Genomic DNA, 22,813 nt, shown 5'->3' on the forward strand with positions numbered 1-22,813 from the left:
TTTTGACGCGATTTCAGGGAATGGCTTTGTAAACCTGAGGTCTAAGGACCTCAACTCACATTAACGTTGGACCAGAGTAGTACAGGGACTACTTTGAAGTTACAGGAAAAGTTGCACAAGGGTGAAAGGTGCCTTACACATCTTTCTGTGTCCCTGGAATCAGGCATGTGTGGTGAAGTAAGTGGCTGGTGAAGCACTGACTAGTATCAGAGCCAGATACACACAGGTTACACACGCCGCAAACATTAGTCCGAGAGCAATAATTCTAGCACTAGACCTCCTCTGTAACTCTAAACATGTAACCTGTAAATTTTTTTGAAAGCATCGCCTATGGAAATTTTTAAGTACCGAAGTTTGGCGCCATTCCACAAGTGTGCGCAATTTTAAAGCGTGACATGTTAGGTATCTATTTAACATCATACCATGGAGTAACATCAGCTTTCACATTATAAAAAAAAAAATCGGGCTAACTTTAGTGTTTTTTTTTTATATATATATTCATGAAACTGTTTTTTTCTAAATAAAACGTGTTTGAAAAATCGCTGCGCAAATACCATGTAACATAAGAAGTCGCAATGACCACCATTTTATTCCCTAGGGTGTCTGCTAAAAATATATATATAATATTTGGGGGATCAACTTCTGAGTGATTTTCTAGCAAAAAAAATATGATTTTTACATGTAGGAGAGAAGTGTTAGAATTGGCCTGGGTGGCAAGTGGTTAATTACCATAAGTAAGTAATATACAAATAATTACCGTATTATATATTGTTTTTAAGGTAATTTACTATATTTTTAAAAACTGTACTCAAGCAGGTTGCTTAACAGACAAATGACTGAAGTTTGAAGTTATAACTTCAAACCAGTAATTTCACAGTAAATAGATAAATCATAAATTATTATGTCATAACATAATAATATATGATTTAGCATGATTAAAACAGTACCTTTTCAGCAGCAGCAGATTCTCATTCTCCCTCTTAACTGTGTGAGAAAAACATGGGATTATTGGTAAATCTTATACCCATAAACCAATGCTTTTTCCTTCTAGTTGGGAGGGCTGGGCTGGGAGGGAGCATGTGTCTTTTAGACACATGCCCCCTTCTATAAAACTGCAGTGAGAGGACAGCCTCCACTGCAGCATTTTTATTGGACAGCTTGTTCAAATGGTGCTTTACCATTGGTCCAAGACTCCAAGCTGTCCATTAAGCTCAGTGCTTCTGAAAAGAAGTGAGAGGCACTGTGAGCTCAGCCTCTCAGTCTGTGCCAGCTTGTATTTAACCGCTTGCTGACCAGCCGCCGTAGTTATACTGCTGCAACATGGCTCGGCTGCGAGAATCGCCGCCATGTTACGTCGGTAACATAGACGGCCACTAGGGGGTGCGTGCGCGCCGCTGGACGCGCACCCCCTGCTCACCCACAGAGCCAATGTGAGTGCCCGGCGGTCGCGATCGCTCGGGGCACACGAACAACCGGGATCTGTGTGTGTAAACACACAGTTTCCGGTTCTCTGAGGGGAGAACAGACAGATTGCCTGTTTATACAGAGTATGAACAGCGATCTGTCATCTCCCCTGCACAGTCCCATCCCCCCTTCAGTTAGAACACACACTAGGACACACTTAACCCCTTCACTGTCCCCTAGTGGTTAACCCCTTCGCTGCCAGTGACATTTTTACAGTAATCAATGCAATTTTATAGCATTGATCTCTGTAAAAATGCCAATGGTCCCAAAAATGTGTCAAAATTGTCCGACGTGTCCCGATAAAAATTGCAGATCGCTGCCATTACTAGTAAAAAAAAATGAATAACAAAAAAGCCATAAAACTATCCCCTATTTTATAGACGCTATAACTTTTGCGCAAACCAATCAATATGCGTTTATGTCGATTTTTTTTACCAAAAATATGTAGAAGAATACATATCGGCCTAAACTGAGGAAAAAAATATTTTTTTATATATTTTTGGGGGATATTTATTATAGCAAAAAGTAAAAAATATTGTTTTTTTTTTCAAAATTGTCGCTCTTTTTTTGTTTATAGCGCAAAAAATAAAAACCGCAGAGATGATCAAATACCACCAAAAGAAAGCTCTATTTGTGGGAAAAAAAAGGACATCAATTTCTTCTATCATTCAATTCTAAATTTTTAATCTCTATTCTCCCTTTCTATCCGATCCCATGATGTTTCCCCTCTCTCCTCTTCTGTTTCTCCTCTCCCTTTTTCTTTATTCCCTCCCTTTCCCTTTTCTTCCCCCCTTATCTCCCCCCTTTTCAAAAAATGCCCTAAACCCCAGCCCCCCCTTCTTTGCCCCCTCTCCCCCCCCTCTATTGCCTCCCCCTTCAATTTCCTCCCATTTTCTTTTCCTTTTATCCTGGTTTCTTGCACCACACATCTTATAGAGAATTGTCAGATGATATACCATACTATCTATAAACTTTGTAAATCTAAAATTCAGCGGTCCTAGGTGCTTCCCGTGTCTGCCGTGTCTGCCTTCGGGTGCTTCTGTCGGTGTTGCCACACTGCCACAGTCTCCCCCTTCTCTAGGTAAGCAGTGCCTATGTATCCTTCTCAGAACTCATATCAATTCTATATGATATTAAAGAAAATAACCTTCATGTTTTGAAATATATATCAATGTCATAAATAAAAGTTTAAACATGAAACTATGATTATTTGAAGCAGCATACAAGGTTGTAATTATCAATTGTATCTAACTATTTTGTCAATGTGGTTTTGTTCCACAATGTTTTTATATTCTATATATTATTACATTTCTTTTATATAAAAATATCCTTGCCTACGTCCTTAAGGTACCGAGATAGTCCAAACTTTTCTCCCTTTTTCCAGGGGCACTTCTGAGGTGACCCCAGGCACCTATTTCTTAGAAGGGACAACAACTGGGGCTTTGTTATTTGGCAGTCACCTCACCTCACTATGGTTGGTTCCCACTATTTGTCAGTGTGTGTTGGAGTAGTTTAACCTCCCTGGCGGTATGATTATTTCGGATTTTAGGTGCTGAAAGCGGTACAATTATTTTGCATGGAAATTTGGCGTTTTATATTGTTGGCCTGTAATTCTTAACAATAACACACTTAAATCTGTCCACCAAGAGTCTAGTAGATATCCCGGGTATGATGAAGTTTGAAACACAAAAACATACATTATAATATAATAAATAAATATAAATAATTAAAAAAAAAATAATATAATAATAATAAAATAAATTTCCCCACGATTCACTATCGCTCAATTCTGCAAGTGTTCTAAATTACTATCGCTGTTTTCTAGCTGATCTAAAGCCACGTTTGACATAAAGGGACACTTTTTGGTTGCTATGGACAATCTCCAGTTTCCAGGCAGAAAGAACAGTATATATCATATAAAACTGCATGCAGGGCATGGGCCAAAGCACTGGGGACAAAAGGGATGTGAAATAATTTCATACAGTACTGTAATCTGTAAGATTACAGTACTGTATGTGTTATGATTTTTACATTTTTTGAATTTGCCCCAGGCTCCACCCCTGTGCGTCGCGCCGCTCGCAGGGAACGGAGCCTGGCACAGAAAGGCTTCGGAGGAGATACAGCCCATGGACACTGCGGGGGACATCGCAGGATCCTGGGGACAAGGTAAGTAAAGCCGCACCAGGATCCTGCAATGTAATCCGGAGTGTGGCTCGGGGTTACCGCTAATGGGACTGAAATTTAACCCCGAGCCACACTCAGGATTGAACCATTGGCAACAAAAGTGAGTATACCCCTAAGTGAAAATTTCCAAATTGGGCCAAAAGTGTTAATATTTTGTGTGGCCACCATTATTTTCCAGCACTGCCTTAACACTCTTGGACATGGAGTTCACCAGAGCTTCACAGGTTGCCACTGGAGTCCTCTTCCACTTCTCCATGATGATATCACAGAGCTGGTGGATGTTTGAGACCTTGTGCTCCTCCACCTTCCGTTTGAGGATGTCCCACAGATGCTCAATAGAGTTTAGGTCTGGTGACATGCTTGGCCGGTCCATCACCTTTACCCTCAGATTCTTTAGCAAGGCAGTGGTCGTCTTGGAGGTGTGTTTGGGGTCGTTATCATGTTGGAATACTGCCCTGTGGCCCAGTCTCAGATGGGAGAGGATCATGCTCTTCTTCAGTATGTCACTGTTGGCATTCATGGTTCCCTCAATGAACTGTAGCTCCTGAGTGCTGGCAGCACTTATGCAGCCCCAGACCATGACAATACCACCACCATGCTTGACTGTAGGCAAGACACACTTGTCTTTGTACTCCTCACCTGGTTGCCGCCACACACGCTTGACACCATCTGAACCAAATAAGTTTATCTTGGTCTCATCAGACCACAGGACATGGTTCCAACAATCCATGTCCTTAGTATGCTTGTCTTCAGCAAACTGCGGTCTTTCTTGTGCATCATCTTTAGAAGAGGCTTCCTTCTGGGAAGACAGCCATGCAGACCAATTTGATGCAGTGTGCGGCGTATGGTCTGAGCACTGACAGGTTGACCCCCCACCTCTTCAACCTCTGCAGCAATGCTGGCAGCACTCACATGTTTATTTCCCAAAGACAACCTCTGTATATGATGCTGAGCACGTGCACTCAACTTCTTTGGTCGACCATGGTGAGGCCTGTTCTAACCTGTCCTGTTAAACCGCTGTATGGTCTTGGCCACCATGCTGCAGCTCAATTTCAGGGTCTTGGCAATCTTCTTATAGCCTAGGCCATCTTTATGTAGAGCAACAATTCTTTTTTTCAGATCCTCAGAGAGTTCTTTGCCATGAGGTGCCATGTTGAACTTCCAGTGACCAGTATGAGAGAGTGAGAGCAATAACACCAAATTTAACACACCTGCTCCCCATTCACACCTGAGACCTTGTAACACTAATGAGTCACATGACACTGGGGAGGGAAAATGGCTAATTGGGCCCAATTTGGACATTTTCACTTAGGGGTGTACTCACTTTTGTTGCCAGTGGTTTAGACATTAATGGCTGTGTGTTGAGTTATTTTGAGGGGACAGCAAATTTACACTGTTATACAAGCTGTACACTCACTAGCAAAGTGTAATTTCTTCAGTGTTGTCTCATGAAAAGATAGAATAAAATATTTACAAAAATGTGAGGGGTGTACTCACTTTTGTGAGATACTGTATATTTTAAAAATTTTAGGAACAACTAGGAATACAGGGATGGGAGGGGTATCAGGAGATGTAAAGTTGTGGTTTTGAGGTGTTTTTGTTGACATTTCAATGCAGTGTAGTACTGCAAAATAAGAAATAAACCATACTAATAAACTGTTTTGCTATTGGCCATTTTGAACAAAGTTGAAGGCTTTAGCTTTATTTTTTAAGATTTAACATATCTATAGCTTTTGGATTTATTGTAATTGCTACTTCCACAAGTAAAGTCAGGCCCTTTGCAGCTTAATTATGAATCAGGTATATCAGCCAAAATTATCTAAAAGAATTTTTTTTTTTCTAAGTTGAAATAAATCAGATTTGGTGCTGTTGCTGTATTTAAGCTAGGTAAATGTAAAGTAAAAAAATCTATTACACATCCAAAATATGTGATGCCAGTACACTGTGACACTGACAGCTTAAATGCATCTCCCACGCATGTAATTTAAAGGATAATTTTCCTTTGTCACACTCGAAGTTGCATCAAAAGGACCTTATCCCCCGCTGTATGGTATTTTAAATTTTTAATTTTTTTTTGCTTTGTTAAATTTTCCTCCATAGCAGTGCCCAGTTCCCTGTGACCCCCTCCCCCCTTTTTTTCTATGACCCAATAATGGCCAGAATTTAACAAGAGGAGTCCCCCCCTCCATTCCCATTGACTCTAGTGGGATTTCCTGGTTTTGCCGAACCTTTGATAACTCGAACTCAGGAAGATTCGCCTATGACCCATCACTACTCACTAGGCATATAATATTGATTGTTTATCCAAGAGGTAGCTGCTTGCCTTTGGGGATCCTAAAGAATTATTTTTGTCTTTGAAAGTAAACTGGGTTGTGCTTTATAATCGGTTTTACATTCCCCTGGATCAACTGTGCGTATAGGTTTCTGAGGCTGTAATTTTTTTTTTACATATTTACTTATCTATCAACGCATTTTATCAACTTACCAAAATTTGCAACATCAGCCATCATGACACTGAACCTATCAGTCTTATAATTACACATTTTTGGGGCCAGTCTTTCAGGTTGCTTACCTTCCTGTAACCATTAGTATACAAGCTCCATGCAGATATTACAGTGGTAGAAACCAAACCCAGAACTCAAGCACTGAAAAGACATAAAGCTAGTGATAGTGTAATTACACTGCTTAGCCATGACTGGGGACTTAATCCCCCCCCCAAATCAAGTAGAGGATGAAGTGTGAAGGATGCGGAGGTGAAGTGGTAAATTAACCCTTTCTTGTGTCTTTGCTCCTCGCAAAGAATTTCTTCTTGCATATTTCCCTCTATATCTTATCATCTAAGCCTTAAAATAAATAAATCATACAGCGAGCCATTGTTCCCTCATCTGTCTTCATCTATGAGTTTTCTGTCACTGTGCTTTAAGTCTGCAGTTTTATCTTCATGCATTAGCCACTTTTATGTTTTATCTGAGTTTCGATCTTGCTGTCAGTCTTCATTGTACTGGCTGTTCATCCTGTAATACGCTATCTGCCGCAAGCTTTTCTCAATCTTATTTACCTTTGCCTCAAATTGTAACTTTTTTAACGGTTTTTGTGTAACATTTTCTATGTTTTCATGCCTTTTCTTGCTTGTAGAAAAAAGTAAGCATGTTACAGTGTATAGAGCAGATGATCTGTTTTTATTTATTGCTAGAGAGGCTGTGACCTTCACATTGACAGCATTACAATATCATCTCTAATATTAATCATCTTTAAAGAGGACCTTACATTAAAATGCAAGATTCACATAAAGCAAATGTATAGGCAGAATAAAAAAGAACACATATGCAGTACATATCAGCAATACATGCACATTTGCACATGTTTTACACCAGCTGCAGTTGGATGCATTTTTTACAGTATTCCAACTGCATAGATTGTCCAACATGCAGGTTATTCTATGGGCATAGTTCACATCATTACAGTCCAGTGCGGTGCAGTGAAAAAAGTACAACAAGCTGCATTTTTCCACACTGCAAACGCACAAAAACACACCACAACGCATTGCAGTCCACATAAAAGCTGACAGAAAGAATGAAGAAGGAAGTGACCTCACAGAACAAATGCGGATTCAAAAAGGCACATCAACTGCATGTAACCACGCATCCACTGCATGCAAATGTACATAAAAACATGCATCAAATTAAAAGAACAAGCAGTACACGCTCAGTTACTGGCTTGAATGTTCCCTCAAAGACCCTGCACTCTTTAGAAAACCAATTGCTGATCTACCAGAAATGCACTGAGTGCTTAATTTCCTATTGTGGACTGACACAACATTCTTCGAGGACTAAGTGGTGGGTCCAGCCCATTTTATTTTTCTTAACTACTCAACCACTTCCCTTGTATCTACATCTAAGGCATAGGTATACGTTGAATTATAGTCCAAGATGTGAACAGGGAGGGCTAAATAGTCTCTTTGGGATAAAACAGGCAGAAGACACAGGACAGCTCAATAGCATATTTACAGAATTAAAAGAAGCAAATAATAGAAGTTCATTATTGAAGTTTAAATTTAGTATAGTCTTATGCCCCATACACACGATCGGACTTTCCGACAACAAAACCGTGGATTTTTGTTTGAAGGTTGTTGGCTCAAACTTGTCTTGCATACCCCAGGTCACACAAATGTTGGCCAACAATTACGAATGTAGTTACGTACAAGATGTACAGCGAGCCCATAAAAAGGAAGTTCAATAGTCATGCACCAACCTTTGGGCTCCTGCTAATGTTGTGTTTGGTGAGCATTGATTCCGAGCATGTGTGGACTTTTGTGCGACGGACTTGTGTACACACGATCGGAAAGTCCGACAACAAAATTTGTTGGCGGAAAGTCTGACAACAGATGTTAGATGGAGCATACACACGGTCTGACAAAGGGCTGAGTGGTTGGAAGTTAAATGCCTTGTTAAGCCTGAGAAATAGTTTGCAGATAGCAACAGTGCAATATGCTGCAGATGTGCTGAAAAAGGCCCAGACAGCTGAGCTTTGGGGAGTGGGCTGGGAGATAACAGCTGCAGAATGTGATGGAATAGGGTGGCTGCTCTCTACTCTTTCTTGATGTCGGCCTCCTTGGGGTTGTGCTGCCTCACCTTCAGTTTCCTCCTCTGCTCTATCTGGCACCCAAGTCCCATCAGTGACCTTATCATCATCATCATCATCATCATCATCATCATCATCATCATCATCATCATCATCATCATCATCATCATCATCTACATCTCCTCCATCTTCATCATTACCACACGGTCAATTCTTGCTTTCATCAAGAGTACCTCTACAGGGGTTATGCTGGGAAGGCGCCACCGACACCTAAGGACCAATTTTTCTGCACCTGTTTGACAGGTGCATATCATTGCAATTTTTTACAGCAAGGCCAATTCTTGCTTTCATCAAGAGTAACTCTATAGGGTTACAGTGGGAAGGCACCACCGACACCCAAAGACCAATTTTTTACGCACTTGTTACTTCTATCCAAAGTCAAAGTGACACCAGAATGTATACAAAAAATCTCTAATTTTGTTCCCAGTGCACTACATTGTGGCCTCATCATACACTCTGGCTCACCATGTGTTGATGAGCAAAATAAAGGCAGCTTGCAGGGAAAGTGACATTTTTCTGGGCTTTATAAATACAATTATTGCTGCAGCAGATTGTAGACATGGTACAGATCTACCACTTTAGAGGTAGACTAAGGGGACCCCCCCAGGCACTATAGGAATTTTTCATATTTATGCTTTCACTTTAAAAATAAAAAAATCACTGCTCATTTAAAAATTACGTTTTTCACAAAAAAACATTTTTTATTGATACATGTCCCCCAGGGCAGGACCCGGACCCCTATAACCATTGTCTGCCCAATTACTTGCATATAAGTCTTCAAAATGGGCACTTTTGATTTTTGCCGTTTGGGTCCCATTGACTTTAATGAGGTTCGTTATTCGGGTCCGAACTTTCGGGGTGTTCAAAAGTTCTGGTGCAAACCGAACAGGGGTCTGTTCGGCCCATCCATACTTACTAACACAAAGTTCTGTTTATGAAAATACTAATTTGACAATCTTTTCCCTGAGATGATTGTAGAGAACACTCTTGCACCAGTCAAGGATGAGTTGCTGGCAAAAAAAGGTAAAGGAATTTCGCCACTCATCAAGGTTGCTAGGACCCCTTTAATTACAAATGTTTTCCTGGCTCTATGAGTAATTTGATTCAGTGAGTGTCCTATTTGTATTTAGTCAACTATGTATGATACAGTAAATATATATATATATATATATATATATATATATATATATATACTTAAAAAAACATTCTCCTACAGTATCACTCCTTAGCTATAGATTGTTATTGAATTCCCATCTCAGTTCTCTGGTTATACAAAACCGACACACCACTTAAATAAAATAATTCTAATTTGTTATTCTTGAATATCTAAATGATCTAGAAACATGCTTGTTTGAATTGATAATACCCTAAATTGTTTTAATTATTGAAATTGCTTCTATTATGTGAGAACATAAAAAAAGCCTGTTATTTTCTTCTTCAAATTCTTAAAATGTAAGAAACCCTTAGACCGTGCACAATGCACATTTGAAAGCATTTTATAATTTCATAATTTTAGAACTGTAATCGAATCTTACAAAAATGATTAAAAGTTGGTAGTGGTGCCATAATGAACCTTGCCCTGTACCACCTTATGTGTAAAAGTGGTTCTAGATGTTTAATTCTGCAGTTTTACATAAATTTAAATACATTGGGTAGTATCTCACCACAACCCCCAAGAATTTATTTAATTACAGGTAGCCAAGAATTCCCTTTTCTATTAATTACTGCAAAGTTCTGCACTGTGAGGATCAAAGATGAGCTAAAATGGCATATCCCCTGTTCATTCTCCCTATGTTTGACACAACAGATGTTAACAGAAAAGCTTAGGTTTGGAAAAGGCTAAATCCAGAGGCATGCTGGGAAACAAACTGTTCTGGCGGAGATCATCAGCCTTAGTTGTTGCTTTTGCATTTTTAAGAAAGCCTAAATGTGCTCAATTCGAATTTTTTATTTCAAATAAATACATCTAATAAAATCTGATAAAACATTCATATGGAATGGTTTTTTCTGAAGCACAGCAACCAACTAGGCAACTGAGCTTCTTGAATTGACTACTATAGTGGACCCCTCTCTTCCTGTACAGCAAGGGTTATCTACTTGTATAGTCTAGGGTTAGGAAATAAAGTAAAATTCCTACCTTATTCCTAGCTCCTGCAAACTTAAGTCTAGTACACGCCACTAGTTTAAACTCACAGTTAAACTCACAGCTAGGTTGGAGCCGATGTACTAACAATCCGATGTTAATACAGCAATATCCCCTGCTGTGCTATTGTGTTCTGACAGGGGGGTGGCCCCTCGTCAGAACACTCCGTTCAGCGCTCGTAGTCATTGACTGGGAGCACTGATCGAGATCTGGTCGGCAGACCGTTTTCGGTCATGAGCCTTAGACAGTAGCTGGCCAAACTGCCGGTCGATGTCGATGTAGTACACACGGGCCGATGCCAGACGACATTCGGCCCGTGTACTAGGCTTTACTCTCCACCATACAACTGAACCAATTAAGCCTCTTTTCTGTTGACCACCCCGTCATGTCCTCCCAGACAATGCTCAATACAATGCAGTGGTCTTCTATTCTGCATGGAGATGTTTAGTGCCCCCTCCCCACATCTTGAGAGTGGATGACACTGGAGTAGACACCTGGTTAATATGGCAAAGGGGAAAAAGGTAAGTATTTCTTATTTTTTTGTTGCTCTTTCTAACCCCTGCTGTGCGCTTAGGGAGGGGAAATGCTACTTAGTCATTTTGACTGTGGATCTGAGATTAACTTTAATGCTTGGAATTATTATGTATAGATGACTGACAGCTGTAAGGTCTATCTAAAAAGGCCCTAAGCACAAGAGGCTATTCATTATTCTGCCGGTCCTATATACAGCTACAGATCTGCGGTGGTGGGGCCCTTGGATTACTAGAAAGTGCACTTACTGTCAGGAAGACAATATTTGTGAAGTCCTCCAAGATGCAGTCCATTCCTGGATGGTCACTCCTATGCTCAGGATAGTGGTGGATTGAAGACAGACCTCAGCTTCAAAGTAAGGCCCGGAGAAAGGTAGCCCACTAGGCTTTGGGCCTACTTTTCAACCCTGTACCTCACACACAGCTCTCAACACAGTCCTGGAAAACCTTGTGGTCCTCTTTAGCAGCACAATGGCACAGCATGCACAGCAAACAGTCTCTCTTTAGAGCATCCCTGAATAGACCAGCAGCACATGGTCCAGAAACTCTCTCAGCACAACAGCAGCACAGTGTCTGGTAAGCTGTTAGAACAGTACCTCAACACACTCATAGCAGCCTGAAACAGTACAGCACACTTCAGCAACACATGGGGGTTGATTTACTATAGCCAAATTGACTGTGCACTTTGCAAAGTGCAGTTGCACTCTACAAGAGCAGTTGCTCCAGAGCTTAGTAAATGAGCAGAAGCTCTGCTGACTTCCATCATCCAATCACGTGCAAGCAAACATGCTGTTTTTTAATTTTCCTTTGCATGTGATTGGGTGTTCTTTGCAAAGTGAAGCTTTACCTCATTTACTAAACTCTGGAGCAATTGCACCTGCAGAGTGCAACTGCACTTTGCAAAGTGCACAGTCTAGTTGCCTTTAGTAAATCAACCCCATAGTCTTTGGGACCTTTCAGAACATAGAACAGCTTAACAACTTTCAGCCCTCTCTCTCCCACAGTGTTATTTAGTCTTCTCCTTTCCAGTGGCGGCTGGTGGAAATTTTTTTTATGGGGTGGCAAACAGTATGCCACCCCCCCCCCAGTCAGTCGCACTTACCCCATCACCGGTGGATTCCCCTGCTCGGTGGTGGCGGCCTCCCATTCTGCTCTCCATGGGTCATCATGGCAATGCCTTCACTCCCGAAAGACAATGGCAGTAGACCCACAGCAGTAGCCCTGAGCCCTATACACAGGCCCTAGCCTCTTTTGGGCAGTCCTCCACTGAACCCTATCCCTTGGCTTACTGCACACTAGGGCAGATCTCAGCCACGCTTTTAGAGCGGTGTGTCAGTACCTTGCCATCTAGTGCACAATCTGGATCCTCCCTGCCTCTTTACTAGGGGTTGAAGTACTCACCAGCTGCAGCAGCAGCCAACCCAGGTCCTTCCTCCTCCCCTCCCTCCCTGTGCTATCCATCACCAGGAGGGTACAAATAAGCATTGCAGAAAGAGAGCAATGTTGTGACAGTTGGTTTAAAGGAGCCATGCCACTGCTATAAGAGTATGGGGGGGGGGGCTGGAATAATACAATTGTACTCTGGAATATCACTGCACGGCAGAGCTGGGAAGGGGGGAATCCCCTCAGTGGTTTTATTCGTTATGGTAGTTTCTTTCTTTTAACAGTGGACTCGTCTCCATCTGAAAAATGCTTTAGGCCAGTATATCCACATGGTACTTACTTGTCATCCAAGCTGCAGGACCCTCTCGAAATTTTGCAATGGGGCCTAAAGTTTAGTAGTTACACTTGTTCAATGCTGCTTGAAAACAGTAGCCTCCCTACAGTAGTGATTGGCAGCTAGAGACCATGTGACTTAAGCTGCCTAGGCTGGAGACTTAGTAAAGTGTCTCTCTTTTGTGGGACTTTCCCCACATTTTGTATTTTCCAATGTCTCAGGAAAATGTCTGCCAGACAGAGGGCAGCACACAAATTACCTTGACAAACAGCATGCAAAGACCACCACCATTTTTCCTATTGAAGAAAGATGTCCTCACAATTTTTGATCAACCATGGTGCTTGGCACCAGCAGTTTTTATTTTCATGGTAAATAACAGGTACTTTCTCTCCTCAAAATAATAACAATGATTTGGTAATGTTCTATGCCCTATTGACTTATGCAAAGTGGGAATTTTAATGACAAGCCCACTTCAAGAACACACTGTCATCGTCTGGTTTTTCTTTTTTAATAAGCCTGATTGCGTATAAAATGAAAGGTAATGATACTTCTTTACGCTTTGCTCTTGCTCTTTCTAAGAATAATTACAGAGTTTCATTTTTCTAACAATTATTTTTTTCTTTGAATTTCCTGCAGCATTTAATGATAAACAATGTCCAGAAGAGTCACTTTGAAATTGTTGTCACATGATATATATCTCCCAGAAAGGATCTGTTTTCTCAGTATGTATTTGTAGGAAATTTAGTAACAGAATTGCTCAGTGTGCCATCTCGTTACCACTACTTCAAAGCTGAAACCTTTGCAAATGTCTCCATTACCTACAACTGTCTGGTATGAAATAGCAGTTGATATTTATGGCTTGCTAGCCAGTGGCCAATATGTCTTTGTCAACCTAGATGAGTGCTCAAGATATCCTGATATTGCACTTATACCAGCCACATCTGCTGTCAGGGTAATGCTGGCTGTAGAAAACATATTTCTCCAGCTTATGGCATTGCTTGGATATTGAAGTCAGATAACGACTTTCCTTTTAATGGGTATACATTTCTTCAATTTGCTGTTTGTAGTGGATTCATTCCCTTGAGAGATAACCCCAAGCTGCACATAAGCAGATATAAGGGAGGACATATTCTGTCGCGTGACACAACAGCAGCTAGCACAGTTTTACGGTAACTGAAAATAGGCCTTATGTGGCATATACATATTGGTAATGGAAAAACTGATTTGATTATTTGAAATGATCGATCGGCAATGATCATTCGACAAAACAAAGATGGGACTGATTTAGTTGAGTTCAGTTGGATATTCTGCCAGAATGTATTGTCTTTTTTTGATTCATTTTATTGTTCGTAGACTATTGTTAGGTGTCAAAGATTTATGGAAAATATGATTCTTCCATTGAAATGTTTTTAAATCCAATACTCATACTTTTAAGTGAATGACCATCATTATGCTAGGCATAAATATAAAGAGATAGGAACACTTGATATAATGATGGTTTGAATTATATGTTTAGAAATCATCTTGCAAGTCAACAAATCAGTCTTGGAGAAAATCAGTTGGAATTCAAATCTATTTTTATTATTACTGTTTTAAATAAGTACTGTAAGCAAATGATAATTTGAAATGATGAAATCCATAATCAAACATGATACCATTATGTGCAATAAACTGGACATACACTAATAAAGTTACTCAGTTAGGCAAAATATTATGTGTAACTACACATCCAATCAGAAGTTGTTCTGACTGGTACTGCAGTAGGGTCAAAGCTGATAGGTTGATAAGACTAATTGATTGATCTCGAGCAAGCAAATAGTAGTTATTCATATTCAACTGGACTTAGACTGTAATGTTTAAGACATTTTGCTACTCATTTACACTCTCAAAAAAAGTATTTTTTTGGTCCATTGGCTGCCTTACAGCAAAGAACATTACCATGCAAAATGATATGCATTAATGCAGTGCAGTAACACAGAGCAATAAACTGCTCTTAATCAATCCTAAAACAGGCTACCAGACATACACAAGCTGTTTAAAATACACAGAAAAAGATGTATGTATAGCCATTTTTTTTGTTTTTGATAGGATAACATCTCTTTTCTGTTACAGAAAAACTACAAAAAGAAAAATATTAAGGCCACCATTGCTGAGCTCATCCTGAAAATGCAGACCCAGTCACTGACACAGAATGGGCATACAGATCAGTAATAAAGTATAATTAAAGATAAATCATTTATGGATTAAGGATTAGAACACTTGTCAGGTTTTTATTGCTACAAAATTGTAAAATGAAGTGCCATAATACTGTGCTTCAGATACTCCAGATACAACTTTATTACAATAAATGTCAGAGTATTCAGTTTCAGAGGTCCTAAAATGCTCCCTTCATCAGGGCAGGAAAAAAACATAAAGACATCTTCATATCAACATATTATTAATATCCCCTCCTCAAGGTCATAGTTAAAACCAAATACCCAATAGCTCTTAGTATTTGATGTGTACAAATACAGTAGTAATAATAATACTACTAATAATAATACTATGAATCTATTAAGAATACATATATAAGTAGAATGTATCTAGAAAGTAATATGTGTATAACTCAAGTCAAACACCATACAATCTAATTGGACAATAACTTCTAGCGTCACCAACATCTTGCATTATGAAGAAAAACCTAAGTATCAACCCATTAGTTGTAGATCCAAAGGGGGACTGTACAATCAGATTGTGCAGTCTAAAAGGTGGCCAAAGAATCGTATGACCAAAGACTATTTAATAAATAAACACTCTAGTCATGGGCGCAGCATTAGGGGTTGCAGGGGTTGCAATGGTGACCCCACTCCTGCTCCCAAGGGCTGGGCAGCAAGAGGAACAATCTGCTGTATTATCCAGCAGCAGCTGAAAGCCAGCTGCTCCTCCCCCCCACTCCAGCTGGCATTCAGCTGCTGCAGACAAATACAGTTGATCGGATTTAGTAAATGCCGCCATTGACACCCTGTGTTTCATGCTGTCTGAGCTCACTGTGTGCTCCACTGGTCCAACACCCTCGCGTGGCTCAGGATTTCACTGGGGACACAGGATTTTAGGCCTATTTGTATGGGCACAGAACATGAGCTGAGGGCTGCTTAACCCCATAGCTGCCAGGGAGGGAGCCGAGTGGGTGGCTAACAATTAACCCCTCAATTGCCAGATACCTCTACCATCTACTACTTAAAGCAGTTGTATACCCGCACAGATTTTTTTTTTTTTTTAAACAAAAAACCTGCAAGGCAAAGGTATAATGAGCTAGTATGTAGCTCATTACTCACCTTAGAGGCCTGGACATCTGATCCCGGTCCATGCCTTAGAGGCCTTGACATCTGATCCCGGTCCATGCCGAGGGAGCTGACATGTTCGCTCAGAGTTTCTTCTGGGTATCACAGCCCTGGCGCTGTGAGTGGCCGAAGCCGCGATTGAGTCTTCTTCCCGGCAAGGTCCTGCAGCCTCTGCCGGACCTTCAGCCGGGCCTTCACAGCGCATGCGCCGCTGACGTCAGTGGCTGCATGCAAAGTAAATATTTCCATACAGGTTTAGGAGATATTAATTTTACCTACAAGTAAGCCTTATTATAGGCTTACCTGTAGGCAAAAGTTAAAAAAAAGGGTATACAACCGCTTTAAAGGACCCACTGATTAACTTACAAGGAACAGGAAAAGGGGGAGTTTGTCAGTGGGGGGAAGGGGCAGTAATTGGGGGATGGGGGTCTATCAGTGGGGGAGTGGTTGGTAGTTGGGGGTAGGCATCTGTCAGTGGGAGAAGGGGGCAGTATTTTGGGGCGTGTGGGTCTGTCAGGCCATGATATTCTGCACCCCCTCTATATCTCCTCTGATTATAAGATTTTACAAGATATTCTGTTCTCCAAGATACACCTGCCCAGCACAGGCAGACCTCCCACTCCCAGAGACTGACACCCCTCATCCTCAACTACTGACCCCCACCTGCTAGGTACAGATGCACACCCCCCAACTACCACCCCTGCCCCTCACTGACAGACCTCCACCCCTCTAGACTGGCAGACCCTACCTCCCACACTGACCTCCCCACACTGTGAGAAATGATAGGTGGAAAATAACCAGAAAACTTCAAGTAGTGCAGTGGTGGAACTACCAGGGTCACAAAGGTTGCACTTGTGACCGGGCCCTGGCATTCAGCCACTGTGGGGGGGCCTCAAGACGGCAGGAAGGGGGCCCACTGCAGAACATGTGAAAGGGTCCCGCTGCGGGACCATAATAAAGGGGCCCGCGACAGGAATAAAGGGCCCCTGAATTAGTGGAAAGGGTCCTGGGCTCAGAGGGAAGGGTCCTGGGGGGCCCTTCATGGTTTCTTGCATTGGGCCCTGAAGGTTGTGTGTGGAATTTAAAACAAATATTTCTGTTATAACAGAGTTTTAAATGGCAGTCTCATGAGGGGAAAATTCACCAATATAGCCACTATTTTGAGTGATATAACCCACAGAGATGGATATGAAATACCACAAGCCAAGGAGACCATGGAGATCCTTTGGGCCGTAATGCTGCCTGCCTGGGAACCAGATTATTTACACAAACATCAATACTTTAAAGTGGTTGTAAACCCTTACAGACCACTTTGTGCTACAGGTAAGCTTATGATAAGGCTTACCTGTAGCTACCCAGGATATCTCCTAAACCTGCACTTGCATTTTCAGATTTAACAGTGAACAGTAAGTTATTCATTAAATTGGCAGTTCCGAAACTATACTGAACAGAAGACATGCAAACAAGCACATGTGTAGATAAAATGCCCAATATTTTTTACACGACTTCAATGACCTAGAGTGCATGTTAATACTGAGAAACCAAAGGAACCTGCATTTCTCAGCTGTTCATTTAGTAGCTATTGAATTAAGTATACCAGGTGGATCTGATGCAAAACTGCAGGGAAAATGTAAAATTAATTTTCAAAGGAGTAACAGAAAGGTGTTGAAGCTGATGTGTTCTTTGTTTTTTGACAGTGTTGAGCTCTCCCACGGCTTGTGATTAAAGGTTAAGCAGTTGCTTTCTTCTGTCTCAGCAGCACCACTTACGTATACAGTCCTGTTATTTTATTCTTCATCACTGATGCTTAAAAAAAGAACAAAAAAGGTTCACTGAGCCATTTCTTCAATATAGCTCTCTGGAGATATGTTACCATTGAACAGCTTGTGTGAGATCTACCAGGGTTCCAGGATACAGTTTATTTCTGCCTAATGCACACTTCTGGACTCTGGTTATGTATGAGGATCAGCGTTATATTTACTATAATGGCAGTCATGGGCCAGTGACTTGGGCAGCAGGGTGAGAATGGGCAGCAAAGGAGGAAAAGAGAAAAAAACTGCGCTAAGGTATTGTGTAAAAAACACTATCAAATGTGTGAACAATCAAAAGAAAGTGACACAAGCAGCAATTCCTCTGTGCAACAAAAACAGTGTCTAATAAAAAGGGGAAAGAAATGGAACCACGCTGTAATCTTAATATGTTGTTGTCCATAAAGCATAAATGTGACTAACAAAAAACAGTTACCACAGAGGGATGTGGTGACGGAAAATAAATACAACTAAAAAATATATGAACCAATAACAAAGGATAAACAATAATATAAATTAATAAAGTGTCCCATAAATATAAAAAGTGATTAAACACCAGCCATCAAGTAAAAACTAAAGTCCATCAATCAATGATGTATGAGAAGCCTTTCATAAAGTAAATATTGCTGTGTGACATCCACCACCAATAATGAAGATTGGCCGCTTACCAGAACCCCGTGACCCCCCACTACAGAGGGTCCAGAAATAGCCCTCCGAAACCAAACAAATGGACAAGAATCCAATGTGCACAGGTGATCATAAAACATCCACGGACATCATATAGGGTTAATGGAGCTCTGATCCCATTGTATCTCCCCAACTCGTGCGTGGCATAAATAGCATGAAAAGCAAAAAGCTCCAATAGTGTAAAACCTTAAATTTATTTGGTAAAAAAGGATATAATGCACTTACATCAGGATAGTAAAAAAGCGCCTTAAAACTGCCTGGTGTTCCGGCCGTGAACACACAAGACAAACCCATCCTACTGGAAACAGCCACGAACAATGCGAGGTGACGCAAGCACATCGCTCCGCCCTACGCGTTTCGTAATAGATTACATCTTCCAGGGGCACCAGCAAGACTCAGTATTTACATATTGTGATATATTTTACTTATTGTATTACTCAATTCTGGCCACTTATGGACATTTGAGACAAAACTCAGCAAGAAATCATCATGTCGGATGTTGGGTGGTGTCAGTAAACAAGGAATTATCTCTCATCTAGATGTTCTGTATAGTTGAAAGTAGTAAGAAGACCATATGCTGCCTTCAATAGAGCATTCTAGATGTAGTTCATAACAAAACTTCCTTCACTATATACACAAAAATGGTATATTCTGGACTTTATTCCTTCTGGAATAATAGCAGTCCCTCATGGATCAGTAGCAAAGTTTCCTCTTTTCAGGAGCTCTATATCCCCTTGGTGAAACTCTCAAAAGTTCCAAACTTGCAGGAGCCACTATGTCCCTTTGGTAAAACTCACAATGTCCAAGCACTTGCAGAAAATACCAGCCCACCTGGCTGCCTTGAAAAGTGTCCCAGAACAAGAAATTTAGGTAGGATGTGACACTGTCCCAATAAAAAAAAAGCATGCTGTATATTGCATCTGGCAGCCTTCTCCCTTGTATGCCCTGGGGGTGTAGAGCTACTCACACTGTCCCTTGAATAAGACTGCTGTTCAGGCCACCAGCTATCCAGGTCTTCTCATGCTAGCCAGGATGTCTTCTCGACGGGACTGAAGGATAGTGGAGATCCCTTTCTTCAGCTTCCTTCCCTTCCTTTTCTCATCTCCAGCCCGAAGGCAGAACCCCCCAGCTCCAGGGTCACCTTCCAGGCCTCTTGATATCAACCTCAGCACTCCATCTTTCACCCGACAACAACCACTTTTGGCCGGCTCTTCGATATTTAAAGTGGTTGTAAACCCCCAATGCGGAAATTGTACCTATAGGTAAGCCTATAATAAGGCTTACCTATAGGTACAGCAAATATCACCTAAATGTGCGCCATTTAGGAGATATTTACCTTGTAGTGCGCTGATGATGTCATTGGCGCATGCGCTGTGAAGAAACGGCCCTCCATCTCGTTTCTTCACTAGCGAGTGCCGAGACTGGTGGCTCCCACGCACATGCGTGGTAGTGGGAGTGACATCACGCGACTCCGGCCAGTCACAGAGCCGGAGTCCACGGTCCCTGAAGTAAGAGGGGCGAAGATGGATGCGGCCTCCAGCGGGGACATCGTGGGTTTCGTTTGCAGGTAAGTGGCACATAATGTGCTAGTATGTGATTATGCTTTTACTTTGCAGGGAACTAAAAAGGAAGTAAATCCCATTGGGGTTTGCTTCCTCTTTAAGGACCTGTCTGACCACCCTTAATGTTAATGTAGTCTGGCTCAGTTGTCCCAGGAAAATTGCAATAGTGATCAGGTTAGAAAAGCCAGGTAATTGCTTGTTTCCCTCAAACAGGAGGCTTCGGAGAGTGCCGATGGACATGAAAAAAGTGGGATTGGTTGATCTTTCTCCTATGCCTGTAGCTGAAGTATCTAGAATATACATTTTTCATTCAACCACTTCCATACCGGGCCTATTCTGGCACTCCTCTCCTACATGTAAAAATCATATTTTTTTTTCTAGAAAATTACTCAGAACCCTCAAACATTATATATATTTTTTAGCAGACACCCTAGGAAATAAAATGGCGGTCATTGCAACTTTTTATCTCGCACAGTATTTGCGCAACAATTTTTCAAACGTTTCATGATTTAAAAAATAACAAAACAGTAAAGTTAGCCCATTTTTTTAATGTAATGTGAAAGGTGATGTTACGCCGAGTAAATAGATACCTAACATGTCACGCTTTAAAATTGCTCACACTCATGAAATGACAAAGAAAGAGAGGAAGAAACACCCGCGCAATAGGATGCATGCAATGAAATAAAAAATGTGTTATTGGAACTGCTGCCACTACCGATTACTTCTACTAGGTGGAGTAAGATATGAGAAAAGGGATAGAAGTAGATATGGTGCTGTTTCCAAGCCTGATGGATTCAGGTGTGCTACTCCCTTAGTGGGAGGGCGGTATAGAGTGTGGAAGATTGTAAAGATGTTGCCTATTCAGTGAATGTCTATACAGTGTAATTGTGTGTAAAGGTCCTAGATGTGCATAAGTCAAATGGGTCACCTGACTTAATAAAGTGCAGTGTGTGCTCTAACTTAATCCATACACATATCTATATATATATCCATGAAAATGACAATACAATATCACGCTATGTGGGCTCCGTCTTTCTCTTTCATTATGGAATCCCTTCATAATCCACACTAAGGACGGAGTTACCCTGTGTTATCCCGCGGTGCTACACAGTGGCATATACTGTGGAGGTGTAAGACCCCAAGAGGGGGTGAAGGACCTGGTGAGTGCAATCACTATTTGAGCACGGATTAAGGCACGCACTGAATGTTTCTATTCATTGGAATATCCACCAGAATCCAGGGGATTTTTTTCAGCGGCACTGAAAGCACTTAATTATATATACTCATTAGTTCATCTGTTTGTTCACTTTATATTTATACCATTGATTTATGTTATTGATCATATGAATATTGCACTTTAATTTTCTTTTAATTTCCAATTTTTTAATTGTCATTTTCATGGATATATATATATAGATATGTGTATGGATTAAGTTAGAGCACATACTGCACTTTATTAAGTCAGGTGACCCATTTGACTTATGCACATCTAGGACCTTAACACACAATTACACTGTATAGACATTCACTGAATAGGCAACATCTTTACAATCTTCCCCACTATACCGCCCTCCCACTAAGGGAGTAGCACACCTGAATCCATCAGGCTTGGAAACAGCGCCATATCTACTTCAATCCCTTTACTCATGGAATGACGCCAAACTTCAGTACTTAAAAATCTCCATAGACGATCCTTTAAAATTTTTTACAGGTTACATGTTTAGAGTTACAGAGGAGGTCTAGTGCTAGAATTGTTGCTCGCGCTCTAACGTACGCGACGATACCTCACATGTGGTTTGAACGGCGTTTACATATGTGGGCAGGACTAACGTGTGCGTTCCCTTCTGAGCACGAGCTACCGGGGACAGGGGCATTTAAAAGTTACTTTTTTTATTTTATTTTTTATTAGGTGACCCCGCCCCCCTCTGACGTCACGGGGAATGTCACAGGGAAGTCCCCGTCAAGTCCCACATGCGTCAGAGGGGGGCAGGGTCACCGGGTGGCCCCGCCCTCCATTATTTAAGAACCGTCAGAAGACGAGAAGCGTCACACAGCGGGAGCCTCCCATCATGAATGCGGAGCGGCCCGAGAAGAAGAAGGGAAGAAGACGCCGCGGAGGAAGATGCCGGATGAGAACACCGGAGGAAGAAGAAGAACCAGAAGAAGAAGAAGATGGAGGAAGAAACCGAAGGAAGATAGAAGATAGAAGAAAGAAGATAGAAGATAGAAGAAAGAAGAAGCATTTAAATAAAGGAATTGTCAAAAACTTTCTCTTGTCATTTTTAACATTCTTGACAGTTTTTTTGTGAAATGGTAGGGGTACTTTTGTACCCCCTTACCATTTCACACAGGGGGAGGCCAGGATCTGGGGGTCCCCTTGTTAAAGGGGGCTTCCAGGTTCCGATAAGCCCCCCGCCCGCAGACCCCCACAACCACCGGGCAAGGGTTGTGGGGATGAGGCCCTTGTCCCCGTCAACATGGGGACAAGGTGCTTTGGGGGCTACCTCAAAGCATCCTCCCAATATTGAGGGCATGTGGCCTGGTACGGTTCAGGAGGGGGGCTGCTCTCTTGTCCCCCCCTCTTTTCCTGCGGCCTGCCAGGTTGCATGCTCAGATAAGGGTCTGGTATGGATTTTTGGGGGGACCCTACACCATTTTTTTTTTCATTTTGACGCGGGGTTCCCCTTAAAATCCATACCAGACCTGAAGGGTCTGGTATAGGTTTTGAGGGGGACCCCCACGCCATTTTTTAAAATA

At 41.5% G+C, this 22,813-nt stretch overlaps 1 protein-coding gene across 3 annotated transcripts in view; it reads right to left on the bottom strand.

Moving 5' to 3' along the window:
- Positions 1-22,813, bottom strand: part of SEZ6 (seizure related 6 homolog) — a 955,479-nt gene that overhangs the window by 336,464 nt on the left and 596,202 nt on the right. The window lies entirely within an intron of this gene.

Source organism: Aquarana catesbeiana, linkage group LG02, assembly GCF_042186555.1.
Source record: "Aquarana catesbeiana isolate 2022-GZ linkage group LG02, ASM4218655v1, whole genome shotgun sequence".
In the NCBI taxonomy this organism is placed as follows: domain Eukaryota; kingdom Metazoa; phylum Chordata; class Amphibia; order Anura; family Ranidae; genus Aquarana; species Aquarana catesbeiana.